This window comes from Lissotriton vulgaris, chromosome 7 (assembly GCF_964263255.1).
Source record: "Lissotriton vulgaris chromosome 7, aLisVul1.2, whole genome shotgun sequence".
In the NCBI taxonomy this organism is placed as follows: domain Eukaryota; kingdom Metazoa; phylum Chordata; class Amphibia; order Caudata; family Salamandridae; genus Lissotriton; species Lissotriton vulgaris.
Genome location: NC_141695.1, coordinates 1,389,486,622 through 1,389,503,018, shown reverse-complemented (window position 1 = coordinate 1,389,503,018; position 16,397 = coordinate 1,389,486,622). Strand labels below are relative to the sequence as shown.

Sequence of the window (16,397 nt, the reverse complement as noted above, 5' to 3'; positions counted from 1 at the left end):
ATTTTTATTTACCTCAGACTTGTTGTAGGTTCAATATTCTCCAGCAGGATTCATCCAGCAGTTGTTCCACGGTAGAGCGCAAGTAATAGGACCACAGCTAGTTAAACGTTTCCCATTTGCTGCTGGACTCTATGTGATGGCCGTCACGTGGTGTGCTGCTTTTGTATTTCAACATGGGTCCCTGATACTCTTAATTGCGAAAAAGCTTGTTGACAAAAGTGTGTGTGCGCGAGGGTCTGTGGACGTAGGCAGGTGTGTGCACTTGAATGCTTACCCATTTACATGTGTGAGAGGAACAAACCAACTCCCTGTGGGCTGCAGGCTTACAACTGGTAGCCCCAGTAGCCAGGCAGAACCACAGGTAAGGAGAGAGAGAAAGTTGGTCCATTATTAGAGAAGGACCATAAGCATCTTGCACTGCTACCTTCTTCCCCTCTCAGCCACGATCGGCCACGATCGGCCAAGGCCTCTCTATTAGGGTAGAGGGTGAACATTTCTTGGACCTCAGAAACTGAGGGATGTAGACCCAATATGTCCTCCAAGCGCCTAGAGACCTGGTGCCCAATCTGGCATGGTGTTTTTCAGCTTACCCGACCAATCCGGTTGCAAGGTGGACTTTAACAATACTGCTAAAAAGGCACTCCCAGACATCCCTGAGGCCTTCATTTGCATAGGCCCTGCCCTTCTCTTTGTCCTGATTCCCACAAATCAACACAACACTGCAGCAGTATAGATTTGGGGGTGGTGAAGAATAATGACAGTGAGGCTAAAAAAGAGAAAGAAAAGTCCCAGAAGTCCTGCAGGCTTCCTTGCTAAATGCAGCTGAACATAGAGCGCACCTTCTTTACTGCAAAGCAAATACATTAAAAATGTTGAGGAGAGACTAATTGAAAAATACATATTACGGGGACAGCACTGGGACCTGCTTTATTTTTTCAATTAGTCTTGAAAACAAAAAAGATTTCTCTCCTGAAAGCTGTTAAAAATATGGAACGCTTCACGAATTTGCGTGTCATCCTTGCGCAGGGGCCATGCTAATCTTCTCTGTATCGTTCCAATTTTAGTATATGTGCTGCCGAAGCGAGCACACTTTATTGATGAACTGACAATGTTTATAAACTCTCTAAATCTACAGTCTCTAGACATAGGGTGGCCTGGCAGAGATGCTCAGATGCCCAGTACGCATTCAAATCTGAGCCAATGGTCAAAAATGTATGAAGAGTAGCAATCCATTATTCTTCACTGCATTTGTGGTCCAAGACTAAACACACCGTAAGTATGTAGATTATACCAGGTTTGCAAAGGCTCCTGGGTCGGGCTACAGACAAGGAGCATTGTGACGTCACGCTGCCTGTGGAACAGTGATATTAAAGGTGAAACAGCTGCACAGTAGGTTAGGTGAAGGGCTCTGAGAGTGGAAAGGCAGCATGCTTGGGTCCCTGGACAAGGTGAGCTTATGATAATGTGTCTGAATGTTCACCTGTGTTGTAATATTAAACCCCTTATTGTTGTAAACGCCTACTTACTAAGGAGTTCTCAAGCTCAGCCCCACACAGACCTGGAACTGATTATGTTAATGCAAACTATTTAAGAAACTGAGCCTGATCTAAAAGATTTCCTTGGATCTAGGACCATTTCGCCTAGCTTTTAGGTGCTTCCTTCTCCTAAAGTCCTTTGTAAAACTTGGGAAAACCTCACAGAACAGACTTCCAGGAGGTCAGATGGGTTTCCTTGTGCCTTCACACACACATACACACACTTTCTAGCCCACTTAAGGACAAAAGGATGCGTAAGTCTACATAGGGCCAGTGGCGCAATGGATAACGCGTCTGACTACGGATCAGAAGATTGTAGGTTCGACTCCTATCTGGCTCGGAAGGGTTGTAGGTCCCTGTTTGATTATATTCCTGTGGAATTTTTATTTACCTCAGACTTGTTGTAGGTTCAATATTCTCCAGCAGGATTCATCCAGCAGTTGTTCCACGGTAGAGCGCAAGTAATAGGACCACAGCTAGTTAAACGTTTCCCATTTGCTGCTGGACTCTATGTGATGGCCGTCACGTGGTGTGCTGCTTTTGTATTTCAACATGGGTCCCTGATACTCTTAATTGCGAAAAAGCTTGTTGACAAAAGTGTGTGTGCGCGAGGGTCTGTGGACGTAGGCAGGTGTGTGCACTTGAATGCTTACCCATTTACATGTGTGAGAGGAACAAACCAACTCCCTGTGGGCTGCAGGCTTACAACTGGTAGCCCCAGTAGCCAGGCAGAACCACAGGTAAGGAGAGAGAGAAAGTTGGTCCATTATTAGAGAAGGACCATAAGCATCTTGCACTGCTACCTTCTTCCCCTCTCAGCCACGATCGGCCAAGACCTCTCTATTAGGGTAGAGGGTGAACATTTCTTGGACCTCAGAAACTGAGGGATGTAGACCCAATATGTCCTCCAAGCGCCTAGAGACCTGGTGCCCAATCTGGCATGGTGTTTTTCAGCTTACCCGACCAATCCGGTTGCAAGGTGGACTTTAACAATACTGCTAAAAAGGCACTCCCAGACATCCCTGAGGCCTTCATTTGCATAGGCCCTGCCCTTCTCTTTGTCCTGATTCCCACAAATCAACACAACACTGCAGCAGTATAGATTTGGGGGTGGTGAAGAATAATGACAGTGAGGCTAAAAAAGAGAAAGAAAAGTCCCAGAAGTCCTGCAGGCTTCCTTGCTAAATGCAGCTGAACATAGAGCGCACCTTCTTTACTGCAAAGCAAATACATTAAAAATGTTGAGGAGAGACTAATTGAAAAATACATATTACGGGGACAGCACTGGGACCTGCTTTATTTTTTCAATTAGTCTTGAAAACAAAAAAGATTTCTCTCCTGAAAGCTGTTAAAAATATGGAACGCTTCACGAATTTGCGTGTCATCCTTGCGCAGGGGCCATGCTAATCTTCTCTGTATCGTTCCAATTTTAGTATATGTGCTGCCGAAGCGAGCACACTTTATTGATGAACTGACAATGTTTATAAACTCTCTAAATCTACAGTCTCTAGACATAGGGTGGCCTGGCAGAGATGCTCAGATGGCCAGTACGCATTCAAATCTGAGCCAATGGTCAAAAATGGATGAAGAGTAGCAATCCATTATTCTTCACTGCATTTGTGGTCCAAGACTAAACACACCGTAAGTATGTAGATTATACCAGGTTTGCAAAGGCTCCTGGGTCGGGCTACAGACAAGGAGCATTGTGACGTCACGCTGCCTGTGGAACAGTGATATTAAAGGTGAAACAGCTGCACAGTAGGTTAGGTGAAGGGCTCTGAGAGTGGAAAGGCAGCATGCTTGGGTCCCTGGACAAGGTGAGCTTATGATAATGTGTCTGAATGTTCACCTGTGTTGTAATATTAAACCCCTTATTGTTGTAAACGCCTACTTACTAAGGAGTTCTCAAGCTCAGCCCCACACAGACCTGGAACTGATTATGTTAATGCAAACTATTTAAGAAACTGAGCCTGATCTAAAAGATTTCCTTGGATCTAGGACCATTTCGCCTAGCTTTTAGGTGCTTCCTTCTCCTAAAGTCCTTTGTAAAACTTGGGAAAACCTCACAGAACAGACTTCCAGGAGGTCAGATGGGTTTCCTTGTGCCTTCACACACACATACACACACTTTCTAGCCCACTTAAGGACAAAAGGATGCGTAAGTCTACATAGGGCCAGTGGCGCAATGGATAACGCGTCTGACTACGGATCAGAAGATTGTAGGTTCGACTCCTATCTGGCTCGGAAGAGTTGTAGGTCCCTGTTTGATTATATTCCTGTGGAATTTTTATTTACCTCAGACTTGTTGTAGGTTCAATATTCTCCAGCAGGATTCATCCAGCAGTTGTTCCACGGTAGAGCGCAAGTAATAGGACCACAGCTAGTTAAACGTTTCCCATTTGCTGCTGGACTCTATGTGATGGCCGTCACGTGGTGTGCTGCTTTTGTATTTCAACATGGGTCCCTGATACTCTTAATTGCGAAAAAGCTTGTTGACAAAAGTGTGTGTGCGCGAGGGTCTGTGGACGTAGGCAGGTGTGTGCACTTGAATGCTTACCCATTTACATGTGTGAGAGGAACAAACCAACTCCCTGTGGGCTGCAGGCTTACAACTGGTAGCCCCAGTAGCCAGGCAGAACCACAGGTAAGGAGAGAGAGAAAGTTGGTCCATTATTAGAGAAGGACCATAAGCATCTTGCACTGCTACCTTCTTCCCCTCTCAGCCACGATCGGCCACGATCGGCCAAGGCCTCTCTATTAGGGTAGAGGGTGAACATTTCTTGGACCTCAGAAACTGAGGGATGTAGACCCAATATGTCCTCCAAGCGCCTAGAGACCTGGTGCCCAATCTGGCATGGTGTTTTTCAGCTTACCCGACCAATCCGGTTGCAAGGTGGACTTTAACAATACTGCTAAAAAGGCACTCCCAGACATCCCTGAGGCCTTCATTTGCATAGGCCCTGCCCTTCTCTTTGTCCTGATTCCCACAAATCAACACAACACTGCAGCAGTATAGATTTGGGGGTGGTGAAGAATAATGACAGTGAGGCTAAAAAAGAGAAAGAAAAGTCCCAGAAGTCCTGCAGGCTTCCTTGCTAAATGCAGCTGAACATAGAGCGCACCTTCTTTACTGCAAAGCAAATACATTAAAAATGTTGAGGAGAGACTAATTGAAAAATACATATTACGGGGACAGCACTGGGACCTGCTTTATTTTTTCAATTAGTCTTGAAAACAAAAAAGATTTCTCTCCTGAAAGCTGTTAAAAATATGGAACGCTTCACGAATTTGCGTGTCATCCTTGCGCAGGGGCCATGCTAATCTTCTCTGTATCGTTCCAATTTTAGTATATGTGCTGCCGAAGCGAGCACACTTTATTGATGAACTGACAATGTTTATAAACTCTCTAAATCTACAGTCTCTAGACATAGGGTGGCCTGGCAGAGATGCTCAGATGCCCAGTACGCATTCAAATCTGAGCCAATGGTCAAAAATGTATGAAGAGTAGCAATCCATTATTCTTCACTGCATTTGTGGTCCAAGACTAAACACACCGTAAGTATGTAGATTATACCAGGTTTGCAAAGGCTCCTGGGTCGGGCTACAGACAAGGAGCATTGTGACGTCACGCTGCCTGTGGAACAGTGATATTAAAGGTGAAACAGCTGCACAGTAGGTTAGGTGAAGGGCTCTGAGAGTGGAAAGGCAGCATGCTTGGGTCCCTGGACAAGGTGAGCTTATGATAATGTGTCTGAATGTTCACCTGTGTTGTAATATTAAACCCCTTATTGTTGTAAACGCCTACTTACTAAGGAGTTCTCAAGCTCAGCCCCACACAGACCTGGAACTGATTATGTTAATGCAAACTATTTAAGAAACTGAGCCTGATCTAAAAGATTTCCTTGGATCTAGGACCATTTCGCCTAGCTTTTAGGTGCTTCCTTCTCCTAAAGTCCTTTGTAAAACTTGGGAAAACCTCACAGAACAGACTTCCAGGAGGTCAGATGGGTTCCCTTGTGCCTTCACACACACATACACACACTTTCTAGCCCACTTAAGGACAAAAGGATGCGTAAGTCTACATAGGGCCAGTGGCGCAATGGATAACGCGTCTGACTACGGATCAGAAGATTGTAGGTTCGACTCCTATCTGGCTCGGAAGGGTTGTAGGTCCCTGTTTGATTATATTCCTGTGGAATTTTTATTTACCTCAGACTTGTTGTAGGTTCAATATTCTCCAGCAGGACTCATCCAGCAGTTGTTCCACGGTAGAGCGCAAGTAATAGGACCACAGCTAGTTAAACGTTTCCCATTTGCTGCTGGACTCTATGTGATGGCCGTCACGTGGTGTGCTGCTTTTGTATTTCAACATGGGTCCCTGATACTCTTAATTGCGAAAAAGCTTGTTGACAAAAGTGTGTGTGCGCGAGGGTCTGTGGACGTAGGCAGGTGTGTGCACTTGAATGCTTACCCATTTACATGTGTGAGAGGAACAAACCAACTCCCTGTGGGCTGCAGGCTTACAACTGGTAGCCCCAGTAGCCAGGCAGAACCACAGGTAAGGAGAGAGAGAAAGTTGGTCCATTATTAGAGAAGGACCATAAGCATCTTGCACTGCTACCTTCTTCCCCTCTCAGCCACGATCGGCCAAGACCTCTCTATTAGGGTAGAGGGTGAACATTTCTTGGACCTCAGAAACTGAGGGATGTAGACCCAATATGTCCTCCAAGCGCCTAGACACCTGGTGCCCAATCTGGCATGGTGTTTTTCAGCTTACCCGACCAATCCGGTTGCAAGGTGGACTTTAACAATACTGCTAAAAAGGCACTCCCAGACATCCCTGAGGCCTTCATTTGCATAGGCCCTGCCCTTCTCTTTGTCCTGCTTCCCACAAATCAACACAACACTGCAGCAGTATAGATTTGGGGGTGGTGAAGAATAATGACAGTGAGGCTAAAAAAGAGAAAGAAAAGTCCCAGAAGTCCTGCAGGCTTCCTTGCTAAATGCAGCTGAACATAGAGCGCACCTTCTTTACTGCAAAGCAAATACATTAAAAATGTTGAGGAGAGACTAATTGAAAAATACATATTACGGGGACAGCACTGGGACCTGCTTTATTTTTTCAATTAGTCTTGAAAACAAAAAAGATTTCTCTCCTGAAAGCTGTTAAAAATATGGAACGCTTCACGAATTTGCGTGTCATCCTTGCGCAGGGGCCATGCTAATCTTCTCTGTATCGTTCCAATTTTAGTATATGTGCTGCCGAAGCGAGCACACTTTATTGATGAACTGACAATGTTTATAAACTCTCTAAATCTACAGTCTCTAGACATAGGGTGGCCTGGCAGAGATGCTCAGATGCCCAGTACGCATTCAAATCTGAGCCAATGGTCAAAAATGTATGAAGAGTAGCAATCCATTATTCTTCACTGCATTTGTGGTCCAAGACTAAACACACCGTAAGTATGTAGATTATACCAGGTTTGCAAAGGCTCCTGGGTCGGGCTACAGACAAGGAGCATTGTGACGTCACGCTGCCTGTGGAACAGTGATATTAAAGGTGAAACAGCTGCACAGTAGGTTAGGTGAAGGGCTCTGAGAGTGGAAAGGCAGCATGCTTGGGTCCCTGGACAAGGTGAGCTTATGATAATGTGTCTGAATGTTCACCTGTGTTGTAATATTAAACCCCTTATTGTTGTAAACGCCTACTTACTAAGGAGTTCTCAAGCTCAGCCCCACACAGACCTGGAACTGATTATGTTAATGCAAACTATTTAAGAAACTGAGCCTGATCTAAAAGATTTCCTTGGATCTAGGACCATTTCGCCTAGCTTTTAGGTGCTTCCTTCTCCTAAAGTCCTTTGTAAAACTTGGGAAAACCTCACAGAACAGACTTCCAGGAGGTCAGATGGGTTCCCTTGTGCCTTCACACACACATACACACACTTTCTAGCCCACTTAAGGACAAAAGGATGCGTAAGTCTACATAGGGCCAGTGGCGCAATGGATAACGCGTCTGACTACGGATCAGAAGATTGTAGGTTCGACTCCTATCTGGCTCGGAAGGGTTGTAGGTCCCTGTTTGATTATATTCCTGTGGAATTTTTATTTACCTCAGACTTGTTGTAGGTTCAATATTCTCCAGCAGGACTCATCCAGCAGTTGTTCCACGGTAGAGCGCAAGTAATAGGACCACAGCTAGTTAAACGTTTCCCATTTGCTGCTGGACTCTATGTGATGGCCGTCACGTGGTGTGCTGCTTTTGTATTTCAACATGGGTCCCTGATACTCTTAATTGCGAAAAAGCTTGTTGACAAAAGTGTGTGTGCGCGAGGGTCTGTGGACGTAGGCAGGTGTGTGCACTTGAATGCTTACCCATTTACATGTGTGAGAGGAACAAACCAACTCCCTGTGGGCTGCAGGCTTACAACTGGTAGCCCCAGTAGCCAGGCAGAACCACAGGTAAGGAGAGAGAGAAAGTTGGTCCATTATTAGAGAAGGACCATAAGCATCTTGCACTGCTACCTTCTTCCCCTCTCAGCCACGATCGGCCAAGACCTCTCTATTAGGGTAGAGGGTGAACATTTCTTGGACCTCAGAAACTGAGGGATGTAGACCCAATATGTCCTCCAAGCGCCTAGACACCTGGTGCCCAATCTGGCATGGTGTTTTTCAGCTTACCCGACCAATCCGGTTGCAAGGTGGACTTTAACAATACTGCTAAAAAGGCACTCCCAGACATCCCTGAGGCCTTCATTTGCATAGGCCCTGCCCTTCTCTTTGTCCTGCTTCCCACAAATCAACACAACACTGCAGCAGTATAGATTTGGGGGTGGTGAAGAATAATGACAGTGAGGCTAAAAAAGAGAAAGAAAAGTCCCAGAAGTCCTGCAGGCTTCCTTGCTAAATGCAGCTGAACATAGAGCGCACCTTCTTTACTGCAAAGCAAATACATTAAAAATGTTGAGGAGAGACTAATTGAAAAATACATATTACGGGGACAGCACTGGGACCTGCTTTATTTTTTCAATTAGTCTTGAAAACAAAAAAGATTTCTCTCCTGAAAGCTGTTAAAAATATGGAACGCTTCACGAATTTGCGTGTCATCCTTGCGCAGGGGCCATGCTAATCTTCTCTGTATCGTTCCAATTTTAGTATATGTGCTGCCGAAGCGAGCACACTTTATTGATGAACTGACAATGTTTATAAACTCTCTAAATCTACAGTCTCTAGACATAGGGTGGCCTGGCAGAGATGCTCAGATGGCCAGTACGCATTCAAATCTGAGCCAATGGTCAAAAATGGATGAAGAGTAGCAATCCATTATTCTTCACTGCATTTGTGGTCCAAGACTAAACACACCGTAAGTATGTAGATTATACCAGGTTTGCAAAGGCTCCTGGGTCGGGCTACAGACAAGGAGCATTGTGACGTCACGCTGCCTGTGGAACAGTGATATTAAAGGTGAAACAGCTGCACAGTAGGTTAGGTGAAGGGCTCTGAGAGTGGAAAGGCAGCATGCTTGGGTCCCTGGACAAGGTGAGCTTATGATAATGTGTCTGAATGTTCACCTGTGTTGTAATATTAAACCCCTTATTGTTGTAAACGCCTACTTACTAAGGAGTTCTCAAGCTCAGCCCCACACAGACCTGGAACTGATTATGTTAATGCAAACTATTTAAGAAACTGAGCCTGATCTAAAAGATTTCCTTGGATCTAGGACCATTTCGCCTAGCTTTTAGGTGCTTCCTTCTCCTAAAGTCCTTTGTAAAACTTGGGAAAACCTCACAGAACAGACTTCCAGGAGGTCAGATGGGTTTCCTTGTGCCTTCACACACACATACACACACTTTCTAGCCCACTTAAGGACAAAAGGATGCGTAAGTCTACATAGGGCCAGTGGCGCAATGGATAACGCGTCTGACTACGGATCAGAAGATTGTAGGTTCGACTCCTATCTGGCTCGGAAGGGTTGTAGGTCCCTGTTTGATTATATTCCTGTGGAATTTTTATTTACCTCAGACTTGTTGTAGGTTCAATATTCTCCAGCAGGATTCATCCAGCAGTTGTTCCACGGTAGAGCGCAAGTAATAGGACCACAGCTAGTTAAACGTTTCCCATTTGCTGCTGGACTCTATGTGATGGCCGTCACGTGGTGTGCTGCTTTTGTATTTCAACATGGGTCCCTGATACTCTTAATTGCGAAAAAGCTTGTTGACAAAAGTGTGTGTGCGCGAGGGTCTGTGGACGTAGGCAGGTGTGTGCACTTGAATGCTTACCCATTTACATGTGTGAGAGGAACAAACCAACTCCCTGTGGGCTGCAGGCTTACAACTGGTAGCCCCAGTAGCCAGGCAGAACCACAGGTAAGGAGAGAGAGAAAGTTGGTCCATTATTAGAGAAGGACCATAAGCATCTTGCACTGCTACCTTCTTCCCCTCTCAGCCACGATCGGCCACGATCGGCCAAGGCCTCTCTATTAGGGTAGAGGGTGAACATTTCTTGGACCTCAGAAACTGAGGGATGTAGACCCAATATGTCCTCCAAGCGCCTAGAGACCTGGTGCCCAATCTGGCATGGTGTTTTTCAGCTTACCCGACCAATCCGGTTGCAAGGTGGACTTTAACAATACTGCTAAAAAGGCACTCCCAGACATCCCTGAGGCCTTCATTTGCATAGGCCCTGCCCTTCTCTTTGTCCTGATTCCCACAAATCAACACAACACTGCAGCAGTATAGATTTGGGGGTGGTGAAGAATAATGACAGTGAGGCTAAAAAAGAGAAAGAAAAGTCCCAGAAGTCCTGCAGGCTTCCTTGCTAAATGCAGCTGAACATAGAGCGCACCTTCTTTACTGCAAAGCAAATACATTAAAAATGTTGAGGAGAGACTAATTGAAAAATACATATTACGGGGACAGCACTGGGACCTGCTTTATTTTTTCAATTAGTCTTGAAAACAAAAAAGATTTCTCTCCTGAAAGCTGTTAAAAATATGGAACGCTTCACGAATTTGCGTGTCATCCTTGCGCAGGGGCCATGCTAATCTTCTCTGTATCGTTCCAATTTTAGTATATGTGCTGCCGAAGCGAGCACACTTTATTGATGAACTGACAATGTTTATAAACTCTCTAAATCTACAGTCTCTAGACATAGGGTGGCCTGGCAGAGATGCTCAGATGGCCAGTACGCATTCAAATCTGAGCCAATGGTCAAAAATGTATGAAGAGTAGCAATCCATTATTCTTCACTGCATTTGTGGTCCAAGACTAAACACACCGTAAGTATGTAGATTATACCAGGTTTGCAAAGGCTCCTGGGTCGGGCTACAGACAAGGAGCATTGTGACGTCACGCTGCCTGTGGAACAGTGATATTAAAGGTGAAACAGCTGCACAGTAGGTTAGGTGAAGGGCTCTGAGAGTGGAAAGGCAGCATGCTTGGGTCCCTGGACAAGGTGAGCTTATGATAATGTGTCTGAATGTTCACCTGTGTTGTAATATTAAACCCCTTATTGTTGTAAACGCCTACTTACTAAGGAGTTCTCAAGCTCAGCCCCACACAGACCTGGAACTGATTATGTTAATGCAAACTATTTAAGAAACTGAGCCTGATCTAAAAGATTTCCTTGGATCTAGGACCATTTCGCCTAGCTTTTAGGTGCTTCCTTCTCCTAAAGTCCTTTGTAAAACTTGGGAAAACCTCACAGAACAGACTTCCAGGAGGTCAGATGGGTTCCCTTGTGCCTTCACACACACATACACACACTTTCTAGCCCACTTAAGGACAAAAGGATGCGTAAGTCTACATAGGGCCAGTGGCGCAATGGATAACGCGTCTGACTACGGATCAGAAGATTGTAGGTTCGACTCCTATCTGGCTCGGAAGGGTTGTAGGTCCCTGTTTGATTATATTCCTGTGGAATTTTTATTTACCTCAGACTTGTTGTAGGTTCAATATTCTCCAGCAGGACTCATCCAGCAGTTGTTCCACGGTAGAGCGCAAGTAATAGGACCACAGCTAGTTAAACGTTTCCCATTTGCTGCTGGACTCTATGTGATGGCCGTCACGTGGTGTGCTGCTTTTGTATTTCAACATGGGTCCCTGATACTCTTAATTGCGAAAAAGCTTGTTGACAAAAGTGTGTGTGCGCGAGGGTCTGTGGACGTAGGCAGGTGTGTGCACTTGAATGCTTACCCATTTACATGTGTGAGAGGAACAAACCAACTCCCTGTGGGCTGCAGGCTTACAACTGGTAGCCCCAGTAGCCAGGCAGAACCACAGGTAAGGAGAGAGAGAAAGTTGGTCCATTATTAGAGAAGGACCATAAGCATCTTGCACTGCTACCTTCTTCCCCTCTCAGCCACAATCGGCCAAGACCTCTCTATTAGGGTAGAGGGTGAACATTTCTTGGACCTCAGAAACTGAGGGATGTAGACCCAATATGTCCTCCAAGCGCCTAGACACCTGGTGCCCAATCTGGCATGGTGTTTTTCAGCTTACCCGACCAATCCGGTTGCAAGGTGGACTTTAACAATACTGCTAAAAAGGCACTCCCAGACATCCCTGAGGCCTTCATTTGCATAGGCCCTGCCCTTCTCTTTGTCCTGCTTCCCACAAATCAACACAACACTGCAGCAGTATAGATTTGGGGGTGGTGAAGAATAATGACAGTGAGGCTAAAAAAGAGAAAGAAAAGTCCCAGAAGTCCTGCAGGCTTCCTTGCTAAATGCAGCTGAACATAGAGCGCACCTTCTTTACTGCAAAGCAAATACATTAAAAATGTTGAGGAGAGACTAATTGAAAAATACATATTACGGGGACAGCACTGGGACCTGCTTTATTTTTTCAATTAGTCTTGAAAACAAAAAAGATTTCTCTCCTGAAAGCTGTTAAAAATATGGAACGCTTCACGAATTTGCGTGTCATCCTTGCGCAGGGGCCATGCTAATCTTCTCTGTATCGTTCCAATTTTAGTATATGTGCTGCCGAAGCGAGCACACTTTATTGATGAACTGACAATGTTTATAAACTCTCTAAATCTACAGTCTCTAGACATAGGGTGGCCTGGCAGAGATGCTCAGATGCCCAGTACGCATTCAAATCTGAGCCAATGGTCAAAAATGTATGAAGAGTAGCAATCCATTATTCTTCACTGCATTTGTGGTCCAAGACTAAACACACCGTAAGTATGTAGATTATACCAGGTTTGCAAAGGCTCCTGGGTCGGGCTACAGACAAGGAGCATTGTGACGTCACGCTGCCTGTGGAACAGTGATATTAAAGGTGAAACAGCTGCACAGTAGGTTAGGTGAAGGGCTCTGAGAGTGGAAAGGCAGCATGCTTGGGTCCCTGGACAAGGTGAGCTTATGATAATGTGTCTGAATGTTCACCTGTGTTGTAATATTAAACCCCTTATTGTTGTAAACGCCTACTTACTAAGGAGTTCTCAAGCTCAGCCCCACACAGACCTGGAACTGATTATGTTAATGCAAACTATTTAAGAAACTGAGCCTGATCTAAAAGATTTCCTTGGATCTAGGACCATTTCGCCTAGCTTTTAGGTGCTTCCTTCTCCTAAAGTCCTTTGTAAAACTTGGGAAAACCTCACAGAACAGACTTCCAGGAGGTCAGATGGGTTCCCTTGTGCCTTCACACACACATACACACACTTTCTAGCCCACTTAAGGACAAAAGGATGCGTAAGTCTACATAGGGCCAGTGGCGCAATGGATAACGCGTCTGACTACGGATCAGAAGATTGTAGGTTCGACTCCTATCTGGCTCGGAAGGGTTGTAGGTCCCTGTTTGATTATATTCCTGTGGAATTTTTATTTACCTCAGACTTGTTGTAGGTTCAATATTCTCCAGCAGGACTCATCCAGCAGTTGTTCCACGGTAGAGCGCAAGTAATAGGACCACAGCTAGTTAAACGTTTCCCATTTGCTGCTGGACTCTATGTGATGGCCGTCACGTGGTGTGCTGCTTTTGTATTTCAACATGGGTCCCTGATACTCTTAATTGCGAAAAAGCTTGTTGACAAAAGTGTGTGTGCGCGAGGGTCTGTGGACGTAGGCAGGTGTGTGCACTTGAATGCTTACCCATTTACATGTGTGAGAGGAACAAACCAACTCCCTGTGGGCTGCAGGCTTACAACTGGTAGCCCCAGTAGCCAGGCAGAACCACAGGTAAGGAGAGAGAGAAAGTTGGTCCATTATTAGAGAAGGACCATAAGCATCTTGCACTGCTACCTTCTTCCCCTCTCAGCCACGATCGGCCAAGACCTCTCTATTAGGGTAGAGGGTGAACATTTCTTGGACCTCAGAAACTGAGGGATGTAGACCCAATATGTCCTCCAAGCGCCTAGACACCTGGTGCCCAATCTGGCATGGTGTTTTTCAGCTTACCCGACCAATCCGGTTGCAAGGTGGACTTTAACAATACTGCTAAAAAGGCACTCCCAGACATCCCTGAGGCCTTCATTTGCATAGGCCCTGCCCTTCTCTTTGTCCTGCTTCCCACAAATCAACACAACACTGCAGCAGTATAGATTTGGGGGTGGTGAAGAATAATGACAGTGAGGCTAAAAAAGAGAAAGAAAAGTCCCAGAAGTCCTGCAGGCTTCCTTGCTAAATGCAGCTGAACATAGAGCGCACCTTCTTTACTGCAAAGCAAATACATTAAAAATGTTGAGGAGAGACTAATTGAAAAATACATATTACGGGGACAGCACTGGGACCTGCTTTATTTTTTCAATTAGTCTTGAAAACAAAAAAGATTTCTCTCCTGAAAGCTGTTAAAAATATGGAACGCTTCACGAATTTGCGTGTCATCCTTGCGCAGGGGCCATGCTAATCTTCTCTGTATCGTTCCAATTTTAGTATATGTGCTGCCGAAGCGAGCACACTTTATTGATGAACTGACAATGTTTATAAACTCTCTAAATCTACAGTCTCTAGACATAGGGTGGCCTGGCAGAGATGCTCAGATGGCCAGTACGCATTCAAATCTGAGCCAATGGTCAAAAATGGATGAAGAGTAGCAATCCATTATTCTTCACTGCATTTGTGGTCCAAGACTAAACACACCGTAAGTATGTAGATTATACCAGGTTTGCAAAGGCTCCTGGGTCGGGCTACAGACAAGGAGCATTGTGACGTCACGCTGCCTGTGGAACAGTGATATTAAAGGTGAAACAGCTGCACAGTAGGTTAGGTGAAGGGCTCTGAGAGTGGAAAGGCAGCATGCTTGGGTCCCTGGACAAGGTGAGCTTATGATAATGTGTCTGAATGTTCACCTGTGTTGTAATATTAAACCCCTTATTGTTGTAAACGCCTACTTACTAAGGAGTTCTCAAGCTCAGCCCCACACAGACCTGGAACTGATTATGTTAATGCAAACTATTTAAGAAACTGAGCCTGATCTAAAAGATTTCCTTGGATCTAGGACCATTTCGCCTAGCTTTTAGGTGCTTCCTTCTCCTAAAGTCCTTTGTAAAACTTGGGAAAACCTCACAGAACAGACTTCCAGGAGGTCAGATGGGTTCCCTTGTGCCTTCACACACACATACACACACTTTCTAGCCCACTTAAGGACAAAAGGATGCGTAAGTCTACATAGGGCCAGTGGCGCAATGGATAACGCGTCTGACTACGGATCAGAAGATTGTAGGTTCGACTCCTATCTGGCTCGGAAGGGTTGTAGGTCCCTGTTTGATTATATTCCTGTGGAATTTTTATTTACCTCAGACTTGTTGTAGGTTCAATATTCTCCAGCAGGACTCATCCAGCAGTTGTTCCACGGTAGAGCGCAAGTAATAGGACCACAGCTAGTTAAACGTTTCCCATTTGCTGCTGGACTCTATGTGATGGCCGTCACGTGGTGTGCTGCTTTTGTATTTCAACATGGGTCCCTGATACTCTTAATTGCGAAAAAGCTTGTTGACAAAAGTGTGTGTGCGCGAGGGTCTGTGGACGTAGGCAGGTGTGTGCACTTGAATGCTTACCCATTTACATGTGTGAGAGGAACAAACCAACTCCCTGTGGGCTGCAGGCTTACAACTGGTAGCCCCAGTAGCCAGGCAGAACCACAGGTAAGGAGAGAGAGAAAGTTGGTCCATTATTAGAGAAGGACCATAAGCATCTTGCACTGCTACCTTCTTCCCCTCTCAGCCACGATCGGCCAAGACCTCTCTATTAGGGTAGAGGGTGAACATTTCTTGGACCTCAGAAACTGAGGGATGTAGACCCAATATGTCCTCCAAGCGCCTAGACACCTGGTGCCCAATCTGGCATGGTGTTTTTCAGCTTACCCGACCAATCCGGTTGCAAGGTGGACTTTAACAATACTGCTAAAAAGGCACTCCCAGACATCCCTGAGGCCTTCATTTGCATAGGCCCTGCCCTTCTCTTTGTCCTGCTTCCCACAAATCAACACAACACTGCAGCAGTATAGATTTGGGGGTGGTGAAGAATAATGACAGTGAGGCTAAAAAAGAGAAAGAAAAGTCCCAGAAGTCCTGCAGGCTTCCTTGCTAAATGCAGCTGAACATAGAGCGCACCTTCTTTACTGCAAAGCAAATACATTAAAAATGTTGAGGAGAGACTAATTGAAAAATACATATTACGGGGACAGCACTGGGACCTGCTTTATTTTTTCAATTAGTCTTGAAAACAAAAAAGATTTCTCTCCTGAAAGCTGTTAAAAATATGGAACGCTTCACGAATTTGCGTGTCATCCTTGCGCAGGGGCCATGCTAATCTTCTCTGTATCGTTCCAATTTTAGTATATGTGCTGCCGAAGCGAGCACACTTTATTGATGAACTGACAATGTTTATAAACTCTCTAAATCTACAGTCTCTAGACA

The 16,397-nt window shown here is 45.3% G+C and overlaps 17 non-coding genes across 17 annotated transcripts; 8 read left to right on the top strand and 9 right to left on the bottom strand.

Annotated features, from left to right (window-relative positions):
* Nucleotides 1-981: 981 nt before the first annotated feature.
* LOC147704159 (U6 spliceosomal RNA) lies at nt 982-1,088 on the bottom strand. The gene has a single exon (XR_015298811.1). It is a non-coding gene; the product is annotated as a U6 spliceosomal RNA (small nuclear RNA).
* A 714-nt stretch (nt 1,089-1,802) lies between these two features.
* Nucleotides 1,803-1,875, top strand: TRNAR-ACG (transfer RNA arginine (anticodon ACG)). Its single transcript has one exon. It is a non-coding gene; the product is annotated as a tRNA-Arg (tRNA).
* Nucleotides 1,876-2,885: 1,010 nt separating this feature from the next.
* On the bottom strand, nt 2,886-2,992 carry LOC147704157 (U6 spliceosomal RNA). Its single transcript, XR_015298810.1, has one exon. It is a non-coding gene; the product is annotated as a U6 spliceosomal RNA (small nuclear RNA).
* A 714-nt stretch (nt 2,993-3,706) lies between these two features.
* TRNAR-ACG (transfer RNA arginine (anticodon ACG)) lies at nt 3,707-3,779 on the top strand. Its single transcript has one exon. It is a non-coding gene; the product is annotated as a tRNA-Arg (tRNA).
* Nucleotides 3,780-4,799: 1,020 nt separating this feature from the next.
* Nucleotides 4,800-4,906, bottom strand: LOC147704155 (U6 spliceosomal RNA). The gene has a single exon (XR_015298809.1). It is a non-coding gene; the product is annotated as a U6 spliceosomal RNA (small nuclear RNA).
* A 714-nt stretch (nt 4,907-5,620) lies between these two features.
* TRNAR-ACG (transfer RNA arginine (anticodon ACG)) lies at nt 5,621-5,693 on the top strand. Its single transcript has one exon. It is a non-coding gene; the product is annotated as a tRNA-Arg (tRNA).
* A 1,010-nt stretch (nt 5,694-6,703) lies between these two features.
* On the bottom strand, nt 6,704-6,810 carry LOC147704153 (U6 spliceosomal RNA). The gene has a single exon (XR_015298808.1). It is a non-coding gene; the product is annotated as a U6 spliceosomal RNA (small nuclear RNA).
* Nucleotides 6,811-7,524: 714 nt separating this feature from the next.
* On the top strand, nt 7,525-7,597 carry TRNAR-ACG (transfer RNA arginine (anticodon ACG)). Its single transcript has one exon. It is a non-coding gene; the product is annotated as a tRNA-Arg (tRNA).
* Nucleotides 7,598-8,607: 1,010 nt separating this feature from the next.
* LOC147704151 (U6 spliceosomal RNA) lies at nt 8,608-8,714 on the bottom strand. The gene has a single exon (XR_015298807.1). It is a non-coding gene; the product is annotated as a U6 spliceosomal RNA (small nuclear RNA).
* A 714-nt stretch (nt 8,715-9,428) lies between these two features.
* Nucleotides 9,429-9,501, top strand: TRNAR-ACG (transfer RNA arginine (anticodon ACG)). Its single transcript has one exon. It is a non-coding gene; the product is annotated as a tRNA-Arg (tRNA).
* A 1,020-nt stretch (nt 9,502-10,521) lies between these two features.
* Nucleotides 10,522-10,628, bottom strand: LOC147704149 (U6 spliceosomal RNA). Its single transcript, XR_015298806.1, has one exon. It is a non-coding gene; the product is annotated as a U6 spliceosomal RNA (small nuclear RNA).
* Nucleotides 10,629-11,342: 714 nt separating this feature from the next.
* On the top strand, nt 11,343-11,415 carry TRNAR-ACG (transfer RNA arginine (anticodon ACG)). Its single transcript has one exon. It is a non-coding gene; the product is annotated as a tRNA-Arg (tRNA).
* A 1,010-nt stretch (nt 11,416-12,425) lies between these two features.
* Nucleotides 12,426-12,532, bottom strand: LOC147704147 (U6 spliceosomal RNA). Its single transcript, XR_015298805.1, has one exon. It is a non-coding gene; the product is annotated as a U6 spliceosomal RNA (small nuclear RNA).
* A 714-nt stretch (nt 12,533-13,246) lies between these two features.
* On the top strand, nt 13,247-13,319 carry TRNAR-ACG (transfer RNA arginine (anticodon ACG)). Its single transcript has one exon. It is a non-coding gene; the product is annotated as a tRNA-Arg (tRNA).
* A 1,010-nt stretch (nt 13,320-14,329) lies between these two features.
* LOC147704145 (U6 spliceosomal RNA) lies at nt 14,330-14,436 on the bottom strand. Its single transcript, XR_015298804.1, has one exon. It is a non-coding gene; the product is annotated as a U6 spliceosomal RNA (small nuclear RNA).
* Nucleotides 14,437-15,150: 714 nt separating this feature from the next.
* TRNAR-ACG (transfer RNA arginine (anticodon ACG)) lies at nt 15,151-15,223 on the top strand. Its single transcript has one exon. It is a non-coding gene; the product is annotated as a tRNA-Arg (tRNA).
* Nucleotides 15,224-16,233: 1,010 nt separating this feature from the next.
* LOC147704143 (U6 spliceosomal RNA) lies at nt 16,234-16,340 on the bottom strand. Its single transcript, XR_015298803.1, has one exon. It is a non-coding gene; the product is annotated as a U6 spliceosomal RNA (small nuclear RNA).
* Nucleotides 16,341-16,397: the final 57 nt, after the last annotated feature.